The 14,093-nt window shown below is 30.9% G+C and overlaps 1 protein-coding gene across 6 annotated transcripts in view; it reads left to right on the forward strand.

The window, feature by feature from the left end:
- Positions 1-14,093, forward strand: part of PRR16 (proline rich 16) — a 284,921-nt gene that overhangs the window by 88,753 nt on the left and 182,075 nt on the right. The window contains exon 1 of one of the 6 annotated variants that reach the window (XM_031938924.1): positions 690-869. The exons of the other annotated variants lie outside the window; for them this stretch is intronic. The gene's annotated coding sequence lies outside the window, so the exon portion shown is untranslated. Of the gene's footprint in view, positions 1-689; positions 870-14,093 lie in introns of those variants that run through there. 6 annotated transcript variants of the gene reach the window in all.

Below are 14,093 nucleotides of genomic sequence, written 5' to 3' on the forward strand. Positions count from 1 at the left end.
AGTGAAGAACAAATAGAGTAAATGCTGATCAAAAAGAAAATATTTGTGATTATTATTTTTATTTTCAATAACTATTGTATCATCTAAAACTGTCATTTTCCATTAATTGAAGGGGAACAAATACTTCTGATAGATTCAGATTCCATATGCCAGCATGTTTTTTGAAAGATGAGTGAATTCCAAGAAATAGTTCAAAATGGATGAATAATTGAATGTTCTTGTAGGTTCACACTAATGTGATTCATACCTCATTGCAGACAGTAGGATGTGCAGACAGAGACATTGTTTGTGGCTTGTTTGGGTTATTTAATTTTATCTCAGCAAATTAGACAACATTAGGGTTTCTACATTTTATTTTAAAAACCTCTTTTTATAGTTGTCCAATCTCAAATCCATAAGACTTTGGAATAATGAGATCTTAGCTAAAAATACTACTTATAAGGTCTGAAAATTATCCTGACGGGAGATATATAATATTTTTTTGAGTTCTGGGAATAATTGAGTGCTTTCCATAATCTTCACTGTCATTGAACCAAAGTCTGGTTCAATAAATTAGTCTAAATTTGGGGACAACTTTGGAGAGAGAAAAAAATGATTTTTTAAAGATCATTTAATTTTTATAATTTTCATTTCTCTAAAACACTGAATTATCTTCATGATATTTTTTAAAGCAGAAAACTTAGGAAATATTATTTTGAAAACTGTCCTGTGACATTGTGAGTCATTTAACCCCAACCGCCTGAAAAAGGGAGTTTAGAATTTTGGTTGAATCCATCTAAACTTCTCTCTTAAATGGGATTTCACATCCAGCTTGCTTAGGTGTTAAGATTTCAATGCTGAAAGAGTAGTGTTCACCTTCATAAGTTCATGTGAGTAGAGACAACATTTATTAAATAGTTCTAGGTGTTTGGTATAAACCTATAGCCTGAAGTCAGACATATACATTTATATAAAAATCAATTACAAATGATATTTTTTTTTAGGCACCAAAGTAGCAAAGAAAATATAAAATCACTTTTTCAAATCCTTTAGTCAAACTGAATGTTTTTATATAATGTGATTTTTTTTTCTCTTCTTTTATAGTTTTAATCAAAAGAAGTTAACTTGTTTTGGTTTTGTTAGTATTTTTTAAAAGCTCATGTTCATTTTGTGTATCACTTCCATAAAATTTTTGTTTCCTTATTTTTCTTCCATACTTTTCTAATTTTCTCCTTTGTGACTATTTTGTTTGTTTATTTACTGATTTTCTGCTTTTAATGTGTATATAGTTTAATACTTTTTCCTTTATTTTGTTATTTTTTTTTCAGAGAGATACTTGTTTTTCCTTTGAGTAATCGTTTAATTGCAAGATAGACACCTTGACATATTTTCATCATTATCCCTTTCTCAGTTATTCTTCCCCTATCATTTGTAATTTGACTTATTTATTATTTGAGATGTCATTATTTGGTTTTCTTTTAGGTATTTGTGTGTGTGTGTTTCCTGACACATCTATTATTTGTATTGCATTATCATATAAAGGGTGCTTTTTTTAATATTCATTTTTTCTTACATTTATTTGAAATTTCTCTGAGCTCTATGATCGGGTCTGATATTTTTAAGTATTATAGAAGAATCACTTTTATTCATTAAGGTTATCACTAAGAAGGCATTGAACACACACACACATAATGTCTAATTATACTTAAATACTCCCCCCACGCCTTTTTAATCTTTCTTAAAAGAGTTTCCATTTAATTTTAAGAGAACATTAAAATATTTTTAAATTACTGTGATTTTTTTTTGAAGTTCAATAACTTTTAAATTAATGGATTTTCTTTTATATTGTAATGCTTTTTTATTTCATTCTGGATTTTGAATTTTTGCTCTTTTTAGCAAGTTTAATGGTTTATCTAATTGTGATATAGTTTTGTGCTTAAGACTTCTGTATTCAACTTAAGGTTCTTAGACTTTCCCTTGAATTCCTGTTAATAATCTTCTTTCTCCTTTTAAGTAAGCTGCTATACAGATTCTTAACTTACCTCCCCTTTACTTCCTTCTTATACCTCATACACCCCAGCCTGTATTGTTCTCAATTTCTTCTCTTTGGTGTGTTCAGTGTTCCTTCCTCAGAACTTGAGTAGAGAAAGCTCTGAGAAGAGAGTACTGCCTCCATATCAATTTCTAGTCTCTTTTCCTTATCTGCAAACACTTCTCCTTTTCTTATCTCTTTGCTGGCATTTTTTTTTTTTTGAAACTTAGAAACTTCTAGTCATTCTCTCTTCATTTTATATGAATGGAAAGAATAAGTGTCTACTGCTTCTTAAGAGACATGGAAGATTCAGATTAGATTGTTGATTGTAGGATTAGACATGATCATTCCACAGCAAAAGATAAAGCACAAGTCTGAAAGCTTGAACTGGCTGCAACTGGTATGTAGTGCAGTTCAGGAGTGTAATGAATGGGACTTCTAAATAGTATAGTTTAGTATATATATATGTATATATCTATACACATATATATAATAGTATAGTTTTGTGGTATAATTTCATGAACTTTTATCTTATATAGTAATTCTGGCTCCTAATCTAATAATTTTATATCTATTCTATTTCTAGTGCACAATTACTTTTTTTTTTTTTTTTTTTTTAGTTTGGAGAAATTTGTGGGAAAAACAACTTATGTCACTGACTCATAGATTAAGAATCACTGATTTTAGATAATCTGTGTACTGGATTATAAAGACTGATTGAACAAGAAATAAACATTCACTAATGTATGGTTTTTACCATGTGAAGTCAACTCAAGAAACAGCAAGAAGCATAAGCCAAGATCCCAAATTTAGTTTTGACTTGTACATTTATAGTAAAATATTATATATGAAATCTATACTCAAGATGAAGGAAGCAGGTAGGTAGAATGGGAAGGATCAATCAAAAAAAAAACAAAAACAAAACAGACCCATATTATATTCCTTTTGAGAAAAATAGACTTGAGGAAAGAAAGATATTTACCAAACACCTTTAGAGAGCCGAATTCACTTATCTTTGAATTGTCATTCAGTAATCATTTATTAATTGCCTCAAATATTCAAAACACCACACTAAGCATTAGGAGAGATAGAATTCCATAAACAATTATTGAGGCTATATAACATAAAAACATTATATATTATATATTACAAAATGAAGGAATTGTAAGGTCCTCTAGAGGAGTCTTTAATTGGACTGATTTCAGGAAAAGATATAATGTGAACATGCAAAAACAGTAAAAAATTGAATAGGCCATTTGTCCCATAAAAGAATACACATAAGGTGACAAATAGGACATGATTATTTCTTACAAGTAAAGTAAGAGTGATAAATCTTTTAAATTTGTAACTATTCTACAATCACTGCACATGCATAAGAAAAGTATGAATCATATCTTCTGAATATATTGGAGGAAAAGGTCCCTGCTTTCCAAGATCAAGGAAGTCTTCTGGGAGAAAGCTACATTTAATCAAGATTATGGAGAAGTAGGATTCCAGATGTTAACAGAGCCCTACATTCTAGATATAAAACACACCAAAGCAAAGATACAGTAGTTGAAGAAGGGAGGCAAAAGTACTTCAGGGAGAATAACAAATAATTCAGCTTGTCCAGAATATAGAGTATGAAGGGGAGAGAAAAAGTTAGGCTTCAGTCAGGTTATGGAGGAACTTGAAGATAATTAACAAGTTTTACTTTTCCAAAGAAAATGAAAGTCTCATGAAAAATATTGATCCCAGGGGAATGCTATAATCAGAACTTTAGACTTTAAAAATATTCTGGCAGCATTATATAAGGTTTATGAGTCTAGAAGCTGTAAACAAGATCTGCAAAAATATCTATAAAATGAAAAAATAAACTAGTCCTTTAAATTTACATTGTCCATGGCTATCAACAAGTTTGATCTAAGTTTTCCAATATTATATACATATATATGATACATTATTTTTTACACATAAGTCATACTTTTATAATTTAATACATTTGTTATTATTATTAGGTCATAATTTATAATACTTCAGATTGAATTTTTTTTACTTTCTCCCAATATGACTTTACAATGGCTGAACTGAAAGAACTCCATTGGGGCACTTTAGAATATACCCATTCATATATATGCTGTTATACTCAATGAACACAACTTCATCCTTATTTCATTCATTTTTAATTCCAGAGTATATGAGTTGTCTCTGAAATCAGAAAGAATTATATGAATTTGCTTATTTTATGTATCATTAGGATCAAAAGAAGAGAAAAAACCTTCTTTCAAAGAATTTCTTTTTGGTGATCATTTTATCTGAGACAATTTTACCTATTTTTTCATAGTTCTATATTTACTTTTTGGGTTGCAGTCCTATAACTCGGATACCTGATTTTAAATTTTCTTTCCTGTCAAAGAATTTAGATTTACACATAATACATGGACACTATGATTTTTGTTAATGAAAGAGGACTATATTCCAAATAAATGTATTAAAAATAAACAGTATTGATTGACGTATTAATAATTAGCTCACATTCAAATAATGTTTTGTAGCACTGCTGTTACTTAAAATAAATAACACTTTAAAAAATAAATCATTTTTTTCTTTATTCTTTTGTTCTCTCATATCCTTATAGAAACCCTGTGGGGGAAAAAAGACATCAAAGAGATAAACTTGTTTGACTAAATTATACAGAAGAAACTAATGTTTAAAGAGCATCAAAGAGATAAATTTGTTTGTTTAAATTATACATATACTACTAAGTGTCAGGAGGATTGGAATTCAAACCTAGAAGTATCTTGGTTATGTGCTATGATACTGGGAATTTACTTTGTATATTATGATAAAATTTTTTAGCAATTGAAACACAATTGAAACAGAAACAAAATCAAGATCTTGAGTTGTAGATACAATGTATTGGTCAAAGCACCTTGGAAATATTGATAATTATTGTAATAATAAGACATCTTTAAAAATAAGATGAAACTAAAGTATGACTGAATGAATGAAACATTTATAAAATACTATTTGTAGTACACTGTTCCCAGTTCTGGATACAAATAAAAAAATAAGATCTCCCATCTCCCAAACTCGTATTCCTCCTTTTTAATCTTAATTTTCTATTTATTTAAAAAGAAACAGAATAGAAAAAAGAAAGAAAAACAGAATATTGTCATGTGCTCAGCAGAACATCAGGGAGGATTCAAATATATAACAATACATTTCTAATTCAATAAAGGATATTGAGTAGTGGAAGAAATTATATTCATGAGTGTCCATATTTTCTTTGCTTCCTTGTAGGTTGTTCTTTTGTTCTCTGCTGCACACATTTTTTACATTATTCTTTTTTCCCCTTTCATCTTCCCACATCCCTCAAGCAGGCTATAGTTAAATACAGATATGTTTAATAGATATATACATACACACCTGCACACACACACACATGCACATGCACATACATACTTACATTCACACCCATACACAGTCTCACACACACAGACACATTACTCTTTGTGGTAGAAAAAGCTTGTTTTTACTTCAGTGTCTTCCTTTGAAGATAAACCACTCTTTCCTCTCTTCATAGTAAGTGTCTCTGGTTGTTTTTTGTTTTTTGTTTTTTGTTTTTTTTTTTTTGCTGATTCATTTATTTTTAAATGAGAAGTATTAGTATAAGCACCTCTGATCATGGGATAGGGGAGGGGGATGGTCTCTCGAGCTTCACTTCAGCTCTCCCTTCTGAGCTGGTACCACAAACTAAGATCTTGCCCCTCCTGCAAGCACCCACCCAGCAGTATCCCTGCCCCACTGCTTCTGCACTCACCTGGTGAGCTGGTTTCTTCTTTCCCAGGGCCTATGGCTTTTCAGCACAGATGGGACTGCTGTTTCTCATCAATCAAGGTTCCCTCAGTCTTACCATACATAAATCTCCTACTCCTCTGTCCATAAAGTGAAAAATGTCTGTGGTTCCTGCTGAGGCTCCAGCTAAACCCAGCTAGCCCCAAGGGGTCCCACTTGGTGTTTCTATGGGGCTAGTCTGGAGATAGTTGCACTTCGTACTGGTTAATCCCCAGCCTGGGGTCTTCAGATTTTCTTGGGTTGTGACAGAAGAGTTCCTATTCTGATTTTTCTTACTCAATGTTCGCCCTGAGTCATAAATTTATTCTGTTTGTGGGGAAAATATGGAGAACTTGAAATTTACTGACCTACTCTACCATTTACCCAAAATCTTCCCCTCAAGCTCATAGGAAATGATTCATGTAGAAGGTATCATTGGCTAGTCAAATGGAAAATTTTTATGGATTCTTAAAGTAATAGTGGTAAAATACATGGTAATGGTTCTTCTTTGTTATTGTTTCCAATGATAAAATTATATAAATTTCTGATATTGAAGAATTTATAATGTGTAGGAATTTGGTGGCAAATACTTTCTTCCCTGGCTCTTCAGCATCTGTTACTGGACTACCTGTAGGAATTATTGCTAGGCTTCATTTCCACAAAGATTGCTTCATTGAATAATGACTGTGGGTGTTGTGGTAGCAGCATTGTTGTCCCAAACCATCATGTTATTTCATGATCCTGAGCTGTCTCCATCAGAACCTGAGTAATCAAAGCATAGTAATAGGTATACAAATCATTAGGATTACTTAATTCCAAGTAAAAATTTTAAATATGTTGATATTATTCAAAAGTGATTGTGTTATAAGAAAACTGAAAACCCATTCCACTCCTAACCGAATCTTACAATTCAATTATATAATGAGATATGATAGTTTCAATTGTGGAAAAATGTTTAAAAATCAATAAAACTTCAATCACTGAACAGGATATGAAAAAAAATTGTCAATCCTACTTGAGCATTTAATGATTTCTTACCTCTCATTGAAGTTGATTTTATATTTTATCATTAAAAATTTCAATTAGAAGAATAACAGGTCACTTGCACATGTCAGAAGACAGTGACAATTGAAATTCTCTGCAGTGCTTGAAGAAATATTTTTGATCATAAAATCTTACTGTTATTCAAACTGGAGGCAAATAACAGCATTCTTCCCTTCTCTCATATCAAAAACAGTTATGTGTTTTGTCAACAGTTATGCATTAAGATCAGATCTGAGATCATTTTGAGAAGGCAGAACTGATATTTAAAAATTTTACTTTATTTAATCAGATTAAATAAATATTAATTAAACATCTATTATATATACATTATATTTGAATATCAAAGCAAAGATGAAATAGTCTTTACCTTCAAGGTTTAAATTCTATTTACACATATTGCATACTATTTCCTGTTATAATTATTTGTGTACCTGCTATAATTTTCCTACTAGATTTTAAATTCATTTGGCATTTAATACCTATCACAGTCTAAATCCACCATAGTTTTAAAATTTTATTTCTGTTTATTTCCCCTCATATACTTGACCTGCCAGCAAAACTGATGTATTTTCTCTTCCTTGTATATAATATTTCATCTCCTTTCTCCGAATCTTTTCACAGATTTACTCTCATACAGCAATGCTATATCTCTTTATCTCTTGGAAATTCCAAATACCTTCAAATCTGAGTTTTAGATCCATTTCTTCAAATCAGTGATTTTCTTGAATTGCTTAGTTGTCCTTGCTCCCCCTAGTCTCTGAAATTGTTCTGTATTTAATGTTACATATATACACACATATACATACATGCACATATACACACAAATGCCTACATATATAACATGTATGTATAACTTGTACATATACATATGCATATAGACATGAATTATTGACCCATGTATATAAACATATATGTATATATACATAGGGATAGAAAAAGAAAGAGAGAGAGAAAGGGAGAGACAGACAGAGACATCTATTGTGTACAAGGCACTATATGTGTATGTACATTTATGTATATATATATATATATATATTACTCTATTGCTATAACTATGTCATCTCTTATCTATCCATTCATGACATGTACTTTATGCAAGGTATTTCCATTGGAAGAATACTGTAGAATATAAGCTACTTGGGAATAGCATCCTTTTAATATCTTCATATCCCCAGCATCAAGCACAGGACCTTGCTCATAGTAAATGCTTGATGACTTAAATTGAAGTGGCTAGAATTATTAATTACTTTTTAAAAAATTTCTTAAAACACCTATGTAAATAACTTTAACTTAGGAAGTATATAGTAAATATTTTTGAATTAATAAATGAATAGTAGATTTTTATTTTTTGTGTTATTTTGAACATTTATTTAATTTTTTTGAATTCCAAATTCTCTTCCCTACTACTTTTCCCTCATTCACTGAAAAGGCAAGCAATATGATATCCATTATACATGTAAAGTCACACAGAACATATTTCTATATTCAGCATGTAAAAAATAATTAAAATAATAGCACAAAAAACAATTTAAAAGGTTGTTTCAACCTGTAATCAGAATTCATTAATTTTAATTCTGGAAGGAGCTAACATACCTTTTTTTTAAAAAATAGTCCAATCAACTTAAATACATTTTAGTTTTTACAAAAATACCATGTACATGATCAAAATGTTTGAAAGACACAAACATTCATAACAAAAGCATTAAAGTATGAGAGTCTGGACATATGTAATTATTTATTTATATGTAATTATTTATTTGCTACATAGACTTCCTATAAATTTATACAGTAGACAGAACCCAGTTTGATGATTATAGGATGTTTCAAAAATACACTTTTCAAAGCAATAAATGACAAAAAAAAAAAAACAAAAAAAAACATTCAATATCCTACCTTAGGAAATGTATTTGAATGTCTGGAAAATGAAATGAAGTACAGCCTCCAGTATTCTCTGCACAGTGAGTGTTTAGTGTAGAATAACTTACTGGCAGGTGGTATAGCCTTGTTGTTGAAATGACATATTTAATTCCAAGTGGTTCTTTTTTGTTTGTTTGTTTTGACATCTAATATATAAAATGAAATATCCACAAAATAGTATCTATCTATCTATCTGTCTATATATATATATATATATATATATATATATATATATATATATGAATGAAATGGAATGTTATGTTTTCTCTTTTCCATTTACAATTTCAAGGCAAAAACATTATTTGTAAGAGATAGAGCCATCATCTATTGATATTGATTTCAGAAGTAATACAAAATCTAGCCCCAAAAATATCAATGAGTGATTATTTATTTTTCTCAGGAAAAATAAAACAAAAACAGCACAACAAAATTCAAAGCATTTTTTAAAGTAAAATTTTGACAGTAAGAAATTAATTCTACCTGTCTATCCTTATAATATTTGGTATCATTGTTTATTTGAACAGGCTCCAAATCAAATCTTACTTTTTTGCAATTTTCTTTTTTGTTAATAATTCTCCTTTGTCATAGCATAAAATCTTAATTATAAATAATCTCTCAAAAGACAATTAACTGTGTTTTCTAAAATGTACTTTGTGATAAGTAATTTAAGCTAAAATCCTCAGCAAAGGGGTGAAATCATAACTTAGAATGTACTTCATGCATTTTTCCTTCTCATCAATTGATAAATTAGCCTATAGTGTCAGTCACTATTCTACACTTTTTACAAACATTATCTAATTTGATATGTATCACACAAGAAATAATATCTCACTTATAATAATACTTGTACCTTTTCAGTGAGCTTCTCTAAACTGCATAGCAGAAGTTTTTCTAAGAAAGAAGGTGAAAGATCAGTCATACTATAGGATGGTTATTTCATGTTATTAAGAATTATGCTAGAATCCTTCTTCCATAATCTAAAAAGGTGAAGACACTGTAACCATTACATGAAGTTCATTTAAAAGAATTGGAGATGTTTAACTTAGAGAAAAACATTAAGGGATAATGTGAGAGCCATCACCAAATATCTGAAAGTTATATATATATATGCATTAATACTCTGCTTGAGCTTAGATAAAGAATTAATATTGATGGTAAAAGTTATTGTATAGAAAAACATAATTTGACTAAACATAAAGAAAAAAATCAACAAATTAGAAATATCTTCAAAAGACTTTGGTGATAGCATTGATAAAATTAACAATTTGGATAATCATTGGAACAATGACCTTTTACCTCTAAGATTCTTCAATTATATTATTATATTGTCACAATCACCATTGTCACTGTCAAAGAAACATTTTTCATACCATTCTCCTAGTCACTCAAAAGAAAAACAAACAAACAAACAAACTTTTCTCTCTTCATCTATCCTTTATCCAAGAAATTTTCTGAAGCTGTTTCTTTTTTTTTCTTTTTCTTTTAATGTAGTTATTTAAAAATTAAATGCAAAATTTAAAAATAAGAAAAAGAAAGAGAAGAAACAACAATATTTTTTTGTGATTGTCCATATATCCAGTAGAACATTGGGGCGCATTCAAAATATGTAACAACAAATCTCCATTTCAAGAAAGCATCAATAATAAAAAAGACATTCTAATCACAAATTTCCATTTTTTCTTTACTTCTTTATAGGCTTTCTTTTGTTCCTTGCTGTGCATTTTTTACTTTATTCATTTTTCCCCTTTACTCCCTACTCACACAGTTCCCAAACAGGTTATAGTTAAGCACAGATACATTTATGAACACATACATTCACAAACATACATGCACACACATATGAACATATACATACACCTATCTGTATATACACACACACACACACACACACACACTTTACATACACATACATTTAAAATAATATTAATAACTTTCCAGGGGTGGAGCCAAGGTGGCAGATAGGACACACATTTCTCCCTGACCCTCTCCTACAATCATCAGACCAATTATCAAACCCAGCCTCTGAATTAGCTCTGGACTGGCAGAATTTACCAATATTGGGAGTGCAACAAATTGCCAGCAAAAGATAATTTTGAAGATTCCCAGAAAAGGTCTGTTTCAACTGGAAATGGGAGGGAAGCAGCCAAGCGCAAACAGGCTGAGCACAGCAGCCAGTGCAGAAAGCGCAGAGTCCCGGGTGGTACAGACTCTCTGGGGTGGAGAATCTCTGGGGAGAAATCTAAAGGAATCTACAGCAGTGTTGGCCACTCTCCGTGGTAGCAAGCCAGTAGATCAGCAAAGAAGTTATAAAACATCCAACTCAAGCACAAAAGGTCAATAGTGAACCCTCAAATGCCAGAATCAAGACCTGGCCACGCCCACCCAGCACCAGGAGTGAGTCAGCACTGACCCAGCGCAGCCCCAGCCGCTTGTACAGGAAACTTGGAAAACCTCCCTGCCCTAAAAGCAGACCTTAACTTTAAAAAAATGAGTAAAAAAGAAAACTCTGACAATAGACAGCTCCTATGGTGAAAAAGAAGAACAGATTTCAAACCCTGAGGAGACTAAGGCAGATTGTCTCCAGATGAAGCCCCAAAGGGGGATATAACCTGACCCCCACCACACAAGGCTCTCCTAGAAAAAAGTTAAAGAGGATCTTAAAAGGCAGTTAGAAGAAAAATGGGGAAAGGAAATGAAAGCTTTGCAAGAGGGTTTGGAAAAGGCATATAACTCATTAAAAGATAGATTAGATAAAATGGAAAAAGAAGATAAATCTCCCAGAAAAACAGAATCTGTGAAACAGAAAAAGAAAATAATTCCTGAAAAACCAGAATTTGTGAAATGGAAAATAAAATCTATAGAACAACTCACTGAAAAATTCAATTAGACAAATACAAAAAGAAGTTAAAATAAAGCAAATGAAGAAAATAATTTACTAAAATTCAGAACTGGACAAATGGAAATGAATGACTCAATGAGACAAGAATCAGTCAAGCAAAACCAAAAAAAAAAAGAAAAAAAAAGAAAAAGAAAAAATAGGAAAAAATGTAAAATACCTAATTGTGAAAACAACTGACCTGGAAAATAGATCTAGGAAAGACAATCTAAGGATTATTGGACTCCCTGTAAACTATGATGAAAAAAAAGAGCCTTGATGCTATTTTTGATTGTCATATTATTTCAGTACTGAATTTTATTGGAAGAGATGTCTTCTAATGAAGTTACAGTTGAAGTCTTTATACTTAAAACTTTTAACAGATAAAAGTCATGATTGAGTCATAAAAAGGCTTTGGGAGGACTCCATTTATTTTTTCAAATAGTTTATGTATTTTTTGGTAACAAAATTATGAGTTATCATCAGTAAATGTTTGATTTTGTATACCTATTTTATACACCTTTAGACCTGATGTCATGTAAAAAATTATTGGGCAGAAAGAGGTCACAAGTGGAAAAAGTTTAAGAAATCCTTCCTTCTCCCAAAGTCATACATAAATTGAAGTTATAAATCAAACTTGATTTTCTTCTGAATTTCCATGATTCTGTCACAATTCTTGAGATATCTCCAATTTCTCTTTAAGTCATTCCATATCTTTTTGCATGATCCATAAACATAATGTTCTATACACTGCACCACCTAGCTGCCTCATGTGGAAATGTTTTTGAGAAACAAATAAATATCACAAAAAATTAGGTTGTTTGCTATAAATTCCCAAATTATTATAGATGCCTGAATTTGATTAAGTAGTGTATGATTTGCACGGAAGTACATTTGATACTAGTGTTATCACATTTTTTTTTAACAGAGTGAGGTGAACAGAATCAGGAGAATGATGAAACATTCTAGCCTAATTTCTGCCAAATTGCTTTCTAGTTTTCTCAGAAATTTTTATTCCATTTAGTCTGTTCTTAATTTTTTTTTTTACTTTCTCCTAGTCACTCAGGCTTACTACTCTAGCTTCATCTTTAACTCCTAGGTTTCATATATCCTAAATATCCAATTTGTTGTGAAATTGAATATTTCTACTTTTACAATTTGTCTTGTATGCTATTCTCTTTCTATACTGCCATACACACTTCCATTAGTCCTGCATTACCCCTCAAATGGACTGCTACAATTGTAATAGTTATTTAATTTGGCCTTCCACCATTGAGTATCTTTCCATTATAGACCACCCTTCATTCAGCTACTAAAGTGATTTTCCTAAATTACAGGTCTGACTCTATCACCCCTCTACTTAATAAATTCCAATAGCTCATAATTATTTCCAGGATCAAAAATAAAAATCTTTCACATATGAATTCCTTTACAATTTGACTTCTTTCTTTACCTAACTTTCACTTTGCTTCTTTCCATATATCCATAATCCAGCTACACTGGCTTACTTGATATTGTCATCCATGACATGTTCTCTCCCAACTCTTTCAGATTTCCAGGCTATTCCTCATACCTAGAATTCTTTCTATTCTTACCTCTGTCTTTTAAACCTTTCTGTTTTCTTTCAGTACTCACTTTCTGTAGGAGTCCTTTCCCTATTCCTTTAAACCCCAACCCCTTTACTGATAGTTTCATTCCTCTGAGATTATTCTCCATTAATAGACTTTAGGCTCCCACTCTACTAACCTTACAAACACACTGGGTCTTTAAAAGTAACTTTAAAAAATCTATGGATCTTTGTTAATGTTCTTGGTTTGGGTTCCTATGCAGTATTTTCCTTTCAACACTAATCTAGTTATCTTTTCTATAGCTGCTAATCAGTGATTAGTACCCAACATAATTTTGACCAGTTGATATCTCTTTAATCTTATAGACAAAAAGTTATTATCAATTAGTTTTCATAAAGTAATATTCACTAAAAAAAAGTCTATAGAAGAACTTAACATGCAGCAGAGCATACTCTCTTCAGTACTTTGGTTGAATAAGTTAAACTTAAGTAGTTGCCACATAACTTTTCTCCCAGCAAAATCACTTCTAGGTGTGATAGATCTGATAAAGAAAAAGTGGTCCTGTTGATCACCGGACACACTATTTATTTAGCAACATACCCTACCACAAGTCGAGTAAGCCACTCCTACGGGTTGTTTTATCCCCAGTTCAGCTGCTAGTAAAAGGGTCTATTTACACCAATTCTTAGAATTGAAATGGTTCTTCTGAATCTTGAAAGCTTGCAAGCTGTTGACTTTAGGTGATATTATTCACCTAAGATCAGGAAAGGATGAAGACAAAAAAACAGTGGCACGATGTGCTTATGGCCACATGTTAGGTGAGATCAGAAAGAGATATTGAAGCTTTTCTTCAGATTCCCTT

The sequence above is a fragment of the Sarcophilus harrisii genome, chromosome 1 (genome assembly GCF_902635505.1).
Source record: "Sarcophilus harrisii chromosome 1, mSarHar1.11, whole genome shotgun sequence".
Classification (NCBI taxonomy): Eukaryota; Metazoa; Chordata; class Mammalia; order Dasyuromorphia; family Dasyuridae; genus Sarcophilus; species Sarcophilus harrisii.